Below are 9,320 nucleotides of genomic sequence, written 5' to 3'. Positions count from 1 at the left end.
GGTATGTGAGTTCTACAAAACCAACGATAATTCATTTGGTTATAAATGTATACAGTCAATATGTAAGGTAAGCAGACATTGTAGTGGTGTATAATAATCATTAAAGCGTTCCTACGCAAATTATTTGTTATTTATCACAAGAACTTTATTTTCTTTCTAAACTTGTACTTCTACTACCCAAATATAAACGTAAGCAGACTGTAGTGGTATCCAATAAAAATCATCAAAGCACTCCATGGCAACAATATTTTATATCTGTCACCCGAAGTACGTTCCTTCTTATCTTTAACATCCACTACCCAAAGAAAAACGTCTTAACTAGAGAGAACACACAGCAATCAATACCATTCTTGACAATGACCGGGCGGCAAATTTTATATTCAATTAATGAACAGCGAACACTCCGGCCTCTTCTTCCCTCTCGTTATCGTCTCTTCTTTTTACGCCGTTCTTAATACCTGTCTCCCTCATTTTCTTCTCCGCCTTCCTCGGGACTTCCATAGCCTCGTTAAGAATGTTAACAAGTCTGCGAGGCTAATGATGTTGACAGCTCGATCGTTTCTCCATTGATTCTCCAAAGTATAAAACACCCCCCCCTTCCTCTTCTTCTTCTTGTGAACAGGAGAAAGGGTAATGTTTTCGTTATCAATTCCAATATATATTGTAAAGAGGAGGACTAATTATAAAGGGAGGGGGGGGGGAAATCTTGGAGAATCTAGAGGCTCAACGCGTAAATGAGACGAGAGAAGTCTTCCTTGGAGGCGCGTTCCTTTGGTCCCTTTCACCTAATTTGGTGACTGGCAAGAAAGTGATGACATTCCAGGAGCCATGTAATGGATTGACGAAGGCATCCATTAGATAGTAATGGTGATAAAGATGCTAGTAATGGGCACAATAACGAGCTGGGTATTGCCACTGTTTCTGGCACTACGGTAAAACTGAAGCAAAGAGAAAGGCGAAGGTGCTGATAATGAATTCGATAAATGCTAACAATGTGCGATTAAAAAAATAAATATGCTGATAGACTAATGACGCTAGTAAACATCGAATAAAGTAAAAAACCAAGAATACTTGAGAGAGAGAGAGAGAGAGAGAGAGAGAGAGAGAGAGAGAGAGAGAGAGAGAGAGAGAGAGAGAGAGAGAGAATAAAGTTTCACTGAAATATTAATGGTCAGCCTTTCGGGATGCTGAAAAACACTTCAAGTTACATAACACCAAGTTGCTTTGGTTTCTCAAAGTTTCAGAGTCTGGCTCATAAAAATTAAATGTCGTTCACATATCTTCAGACTCAAGGAGCCTAATGTTTCTGTCATACAAGACGGAATGCAAAGATTTGTTTTGCTCATAATTCTTTCATCCTTTGTCATTAAAGAACCGCACGCTGGGGATAAAGGTGCTTGCACATCCTGCTCATATGAGCCGTGAAAGCACATCCCAAAAGTGAGAGCGAATCAGCTTTGAAAATAGATTTTAGTTTAGTTCAAATATTTGCTTACGCTTAAATTAGTCGGCACTGAGGGAAAATAAACGGGAAGAAAATTGTATCTTTTACAGAAAACTTTACCTTTAAGGATTTATGAAACGGTAACATGTGAAACAATCCACATAAATTAGAGACCGCCAACTGAGTCCATTTTCCTCTTGAGAGTGCGTTGGTTTATGATTGTATAATGTTACGAAATTTAGAGTATCAAGCCAAGCACTGGGGAACTTTCTGACATCAGCGCCTGAGACAGTGAAAAGACGGATTTGGAGTGGAAGGACAAAGATCTAAAAGTGAAACTGGGAGAAACCCTCACAGCTGCACTAGGAAGTGATAGTTAAAGAGGTTGGACAGCAAGACTGAAGAAAGGAAGCCGGAATGGAGGTATAGTAAAAGGCTAAAAAGTAGGTGCAGCTAGGGGTCGAAGGGACGCTGCAAAACACCGTTTAGTAATACCTACAGGGCATCACGTGAGGTGCACTGATGGCGCAAACTCCCTAACTCCACCTTGCCCGCTATGGGAGAAATGCATTGAACCAACGCAGTAGAAAAGATTACAGAAAAATGTAAATAAAAAAAAAAAACTTCTTCCATTCATCTTTTAATGTTGACTTCCAGTGCGGACAACAGGTGTGCATTGATATCAGGATCGATTACAATTTCACTGGCATTGCTATACCTTATTCATGAGACCACAGTGAAGGCGTTGCCAAAAGCAATAACTCTTTCCCAATATTTGTTCAGTAATAAGTACTGCGTGCACGTTTTAAGAGAAACAATTCAGCGGAAAATCAATAATTAAATACACATGACCATCAAGATCCATTCGTCAAAAAGGGATCTATTATCTATGGTCCGTGCACCAAAACATATCAATACTTTACATCGCATGTGACTTAGAAAAATTATGCGATGGAGAAACATTCGCAACTATTACTATAATCATTATGGCAAAAAATTATAGAAACCACGCAGATGACTGTGACAAAAAATAAAATAAACAACTTTCAGTTTTCAAATACTATTATGTATACGCAATGCCTAATTACCGACGTTAGCAATAAAATAGAAAGCTCCTTTATAACATTTATAAACGAAGAAAAAACACTTGGACGACAAAATAAAGCACTACTGCACTTTCGGGGAATCGGAGGAATTTTAGCAAAACCTCAAATAAAAATTTTGAGCCGATTAAAGAAAGAATTACTGACTTTTTTGTAAGGTATGATAAGCTGGAGGAAAATCAATAGTCAAATAAAAAAAATTCACAAACTGTACGAAATAAATCGCCACGCCACAACTTTTGGAGAGAGTGAAAGTTGTTCAATCAAGAACTACAGCCCGGTGAAGTTTATTTGATATATCTTTTATGCAGAGAACTGCTTTGTTCCTCTGATTATTTAATATCTTAGTCTCGAAGGTAGAATGCATTCCGGCTGGACTGTTTAATAATTTGTGGCGTCTGGAATACTTATCAGAAATGCACTGTAAATTCATACAAAAAAAGACTGATAATATATATTGGTGAAAACATATGGTAATCATATATCTTATAAAACGTTTAAACATTAATATTTATCTGTAAATCAAATATAAAAAACATAAAAAGAATTGCCCCTCTTAGCATTTCCCATAAGGTTGCTTAAAAGGGCTCTGATTTTTACACGTAACAAAATCTCCGCAACTGAAAGGCCCACAAGATAAATAACAGAGAAATCAGTGAGAGACACTGGAGCATATTTTTTCACACTAGCAATTTCTTATACTTGCAAACTCCGTGCTTACGTTACCTAAAGCAAAAAAATCAGATCTTTAATGTCTAAAAATCAAAGCTTAAGCTTTTTCCTGTGACGTATAATAGTGAGGTTATTTCTCAACTCCACTTGATGACAATAAAGGACAACAAGGGACTGCAAAAAAAGAAAGGAAAAAAAAAGTGAAAAATGTCCCGAAGTTTCTTCGACGCAATCGAGTTTTCTGTACAGCCGCTACAGCGTATAATCAAGGCCACCGAAAATAGGACTTTCTTTCGGTGGTCTCAGTATAATGCTGTATGAGCCACGGCCCATGAAACTTTAACCACGGCCCGGTGGTGGCATATCCTATATCGTTTCCAGAAGCGCGATTATAGCTAACTTTAACCTTAAATAAAATAAAAACTACTGGAGCTAGTGGGCTGCAATTTACTATGTTTGATGATTGGAGGATGGATGATCAACATACCAATTTGCAGCACTCTAGCCTCAGTAGTTATTAAGATCTGAGGGCGGACAGAAAAAAGTGCGGACGGACAAAGCCGTCACAATAGTTTTCTTCTACAGAAAACTAACGAAATCATATACCATCATACAAACGCTCGCTTTCTTCAACACGAAAGATTAATTTGACACACTAATTAACCCTTTCAATTTGGAATATATTTTCACTTTCAATCCCAGCTAAGTGTAGTTAAATATAAACAAAAATTTACTGCATCTTTAAGGCACAAAGATCTCAGAATCCAACGAACTTTCAATTTTTAAAAAGATTTTCCACTTTTTCATTATTTTTTTTTACACATGATATGTCATTTGCAAGCTGAATTACGTTCAATCCTGAAAACAAAGGGCTTAAAGATGGAGTAAATTTTAGTTTATATTTAACAGGAAGCATTTCCAAATGTGCACCTGGCTGGGAATGAGCCAAAACAAATTCCGCAGCGAAATGGTTTATAAGAGTGTCAAACTAATCTTTTGTTTTGAGGAAAGCGAGCGATTTATGATGGCGTATGATTTTTTGACGTTGGCAGAAGATCGTCACTTCTTCAGTTTAGTCAGGTTATTGGAATTCAACTTTTTATGTGTTGAACGTATCACTAGTGGATCCAGACAAATTTCATAGGGGGTGGGGCACCAATTTTCATAATATATATATATATATATATATATATATATATATATATATATATATATACATAATATATCTCAATTTTATCATTATTTCTATAATAGATTTTTTATTTTTTTCCCATTTTTATATTTCTCACTTATGTTATTATTTAAATCTTCAGTATTATTATTTTGTCATTATTTTTCATGGGAGGGGCACGTGCCCAGGTGGCCCCCACCCTCGGATCCGCTAATGGAGCGTATATATAATTTATCTCTTGTCAATGTATTAATTTTAGTTTTATAAGGTAATGTGTTGAATTGAAGAGCAGTTTAGTTCCTTGACCTCAATATCTTTATAGAACCGTTAACTATATATCTAAAAATCTGATGGCAAACTCGGTGTAATAATTAACGGATAAAAATAAACAATGAGTTTTCATATAAATAATGAGTTTTCAGCATTTTCAGAGGAAAAATCATTAAATAATGATGAAAAGATGACTCTTCGGATATTTATAATTTCTAAGGCCACTAACATAGAAAATATTCTAGGGTTAAAAATCTATAATCACAGTTCAAAAACCTTGATGGTAAAGAATTAACCTCTAATACTGAAATAACTTTGTTACAAGTTTTCATAATTCACAGTGACCACAAATTTATTACATGAGTTTCTCTTGAACGACATAGATGATTAAGACGTAAAATTTTCTTTGTTCTAAACTTAACAAGGTTAGAAAATTACCATTATTGTCTTGGCCGAGTACTGTTCACTCCTTGTAGCTGGATCATTCAGGCCTGGGGACCTGGTGCATTTCATTTTGTACGTTAGGGTTTCAAAAGCTGTCTGGAAATTTATAGATACTAGAAAGGGAGTTTCTGAAGGTTTCTCCGCACACTAGTTAAACTCAATACTTTTAACCCAAAAATTGACTTTAGTTCTCTCTCTCTCTCTCTCTCTCTCTCTCTCTCTCTCTCTCTCTCTCTCTCTCTCTCTCTCTCTCTCTCTCGTTCTTAGAGCTTGTGCAATTATTGGCTGGAATTGTGACATGAAAAGCAAAGTTCCTTAGCCTGGAGCTACCTCATATTTCTCACATCGCATTTTCAATTACAGTATGTAAGCTATGCAGTACTGACCCTAGCCCTCTAATCTTCATCCATTATTGCTACAATTTAAGGTTTCGTCCTGTAATCACAGCACAGAGAATATAAATGAAATACTCCCTGTTTCCATTTTTCTTCTTTAGCGGTTGCCATTTATTCAGTACAAATGATCAAGGGGTTAACAATGCACATTAAAAAATAAGTAGATTTACCGTATTCTTATTCTATGTTTGACCACCAATAGTTTTTGCTTCAGGTAAACAACGTCTAGTAAAAAATACCTATCTCAGTCTGGCTCTCCTTTACTTGAATTTATCTTCATCATTGCCCTATCAGTGCCATTTGTCATCACTCTGTGTTCACCTGCACTAATTTCTATTCTTGAGAAAACCATGCACAACTCATTAATCATTATTTTTGCCCTTTCTGCAGTGGATACTGTCACCCTCGTTAAGCATATCAGTTACCCTTATCAGTGATAAGGCGTCTACCACCTGGAAAGCCTCCTTCTTATCAATGCATCGACTGAGGGTCTCTGTGCAAGACTTGAGAAAGAACACACCACATTCTTCCAATAACCTGTCTTGAAATATGAGAAAGAACATACCACATTCTTTCAATAGCCTGTCTTGAAATATGAGAAAGAACATACCACATTCTTCCAATAACCTGTCTTGAAATATGAGAAAGAACATACCACATTCTTTCAATAACCTGTCTTGAAATATGAGAAAGAACATACCACATTCTTTCAATGACCTGTCTTGAAATAGAGGACCTCCACAGCATGTACGAGTATAACTCTAAGTAACAAGTCAGACCCCTTATAAATACAGCGCTATTTACCTACACTTTAAATGTAAACTCTTGCTTCCTATATACTTTGACATAACAACAGACAGCAGTCGTCTCGTCTCATTTATGCACCCAGAAGTTTTGATATATACACCCTCATTAGTAGACTACCCTCGTCTTATCTTTATTCAACCACACTTTCCGAACATCACTAGCTTCTCTTTTCAACCTTGCCATATCTGTTAACCTGCCTTTCTTGTTCACTTTTTACTCGTTTAATTTTTTGTTTACAGAACATGCGCTTCAGTTTTAGATTTGTCAACTCATTTTATTCATCATGTGTATTTTATAAATTCATTTTATTTCTGTAATAATACATTAATCGAAACGATAAAAACTGTAACATTTGATTCCTCCTTCTTTACAAAATTACACGTAATTCGATGAATAAAGCTTCGTCAATCATTCCGATTTCATCACGAACATTTAACCAATATCTGTTCTATATTTCATTATGTAAAACAATTTAAAGACCATTTAGACTACCATACATCATAACATCATCACAGCTTCGATAAACATCTAGTAAGTATCGTAAATTAGAAATTTTCGGTCAATTGTGCTCTGTTCTGTGACCCTAGAAACATAATTCACTCTTTTCCAGACATAACTATGAGGAAAAAAATCGAACTAATTTTTCTCAAAAATTACTTACTTCATGTTAATAAACACTCACTATTACAAAACAAAACTGCAAAGCTGCAACTCTCAACGAAAGAACATGCACATATAAAATAAGTAAATTCATATTAAACCTTTATCGGTAAAAGTGACTTTAATCTCTCAGCGATGAAATAACATATTCCATACTGTAAAAAGATTTTTTTTTCCCCGGCAATTTTCTGGCGTCATCCTCCACCACGAAGTAATAATACTTCCTCTTTCCTCGCCACACAACAAAAGACGAGAACACAGTAGCAAGTTGATCAACAAATATTTGGGACACGGTATAGGCAGCACAGCCAGCAGCCTAAGAACTTATACCTCTAAAATCTATGCGTATGTTAATTGGAAGCTGTGAGGGACCAGTATTAATAATCCATTCACATTAAACCGTTTATCACAAATAGCTTGACGAAATCCCCGTTTCAGGTTGCGTATAATCTGGGTACCTTTTGCCTAGCTTTGGAGCCCGGCCTGAATATGTCATCATATCAACAATAGTGACCGTTTACCCATGAAAAGGCTTACGGGGATTACCATCATACTAATCTAAAAGGAAGATTACGAGTGCCGGCTAAAGGAGGAATGGGGGAGGGGAGGGGAGAGCTCCGGCCCGGGGCTATGGTAACCGATAAATGAGGGAAGTGCGAGGGAGAAAGAAACTGTGGATGAGTAGCATATAGAGCAGGAAAGGACACAGGCAGATAAAATGATAGGCAGATGAACAGACGGCCACAACGGTTAAACAGGCTGATACAACCAAGCAATGTGATATATATATATATATATATATATATATATATATATATATATATATATATATATATATATATATATATATATATATATATATAATTACAATCAGTATTAACTGGTTGTAATTATCTCCTGCTCATCTCCCCCTCTCTCTCTCTCTCTCTCTTTCTCTCTCTTCTCTCTCTCTATATATATATATATATATATATATATATATATATATGTATATATATATATATAGAGAGAGAGAGAGAGAGAGAGAGAGAGAGAGAGAGAGAGGAGATGTATATATGTATGTATATATCTAAATATAATATAGACAGATTGATAGATAAATAAATAAAGAGAGAGAGAGAGAGAGAGAGAGAGAGAGAGAGAGAGAGAGAGAGAGAGAGAGAGAGAGAGAGAGAGAGAGAGAGGAGGGGACGATGAACAGCAGATAATCACGGCCAGTGAATACTGTTTACAAACTAACAGAGGAGCCAGGAGATATCCAGTTATACAGTAAGAAATATAAAACTACGATCACAGACATAAACAAAAACACATATATATACTTTTTCTTTACCGTGGAAGGCTCTCAAATGAAACAAGCGTCACTATCATTTTCATCCTTTAACCGCTTTTAGAATTCATCTATATTTCGATTTTTACCACTTCTTTATAACTGCAAAATGTCCATCTTTTCAATCGTTATTACTTCATATATACCACGCAAAGAATTCCTCTCAACAGCTCAAACATTTTTTTTCTCGTTCTTTCGCAGTCAACTTCCACATGTCTGTTCCATACGGGAGAGTTGGCTCAACATATCATCACTTATATTCCAATTCGGGTTTCCTTAGACATTCCCCTTTCTCTTCAACATCTTTAGTATCCACCCTACTACCTTCATTTTTTTGCCTACTGTGTTTTACCCTTTATTTTATATTATTATCATACACTTACATATACACACACACACACAGACACACACACACACACACACATATATATATATATATATATATATATATATATATATATATATATATATATATATATATATATATATATATATATATATATATATATATATATATATATATATATATATATATATATATATATATATATATATATAGCCACACTCGGTTAACGGGCCTAACCCACTCCAGAAGGCTGTCATTTAACCGAATTGCCCTTACCGGATCGAATTTTTCCTATAAGGCATGATGCGAATGGGATTAGTGCCTTCCAGACCTCCCAAAACACAAGAAATAAAAGCGTTTTAACTCTAATTTGACAAGAATAGCACGCAGAAGTTATGCAATAAATATTAAAAAGTAAATATTTCCATTTTTTTTTTTTTATTTTGCCTGTAACTGGGATAGGTTGCCAGGCTTTATGGTAACAACGAGTCTTCAATAGCCGAAGTGTTCCGAAAAAACTGCGCACCGCCTTTACTCCTGCGCCAAAAGCAGCGCATATTATGTCAACTTTACGTAAGACTATTCATATATCTCAGACATATCTGACGTACGTAATTTATTTCATTATTTCATAGCTCTTACCTATATACATCATGCTTTCTAACTGAATTACAATTC

Source organism: Macrobrachium rosenbergii, chromosome 50 (assembly GCF_040412425.1).
Source record: "Macrobrachium rosenbergii isolate ZJJX-2024 chromosome 50, ASM4041242v1, whole genome shotgun sequence".
NCBI lineage: Eukaryota > Metazoa > Arthropoda > Malacostraca > Decapoda > Palaemonidae > Macrobrachium > Macrobrachium rosenbergii.
The sequence above is the reverse complement of the archived record's forward strand: the minus strand, read 5'-3'. Positions refer to the sequence as shown.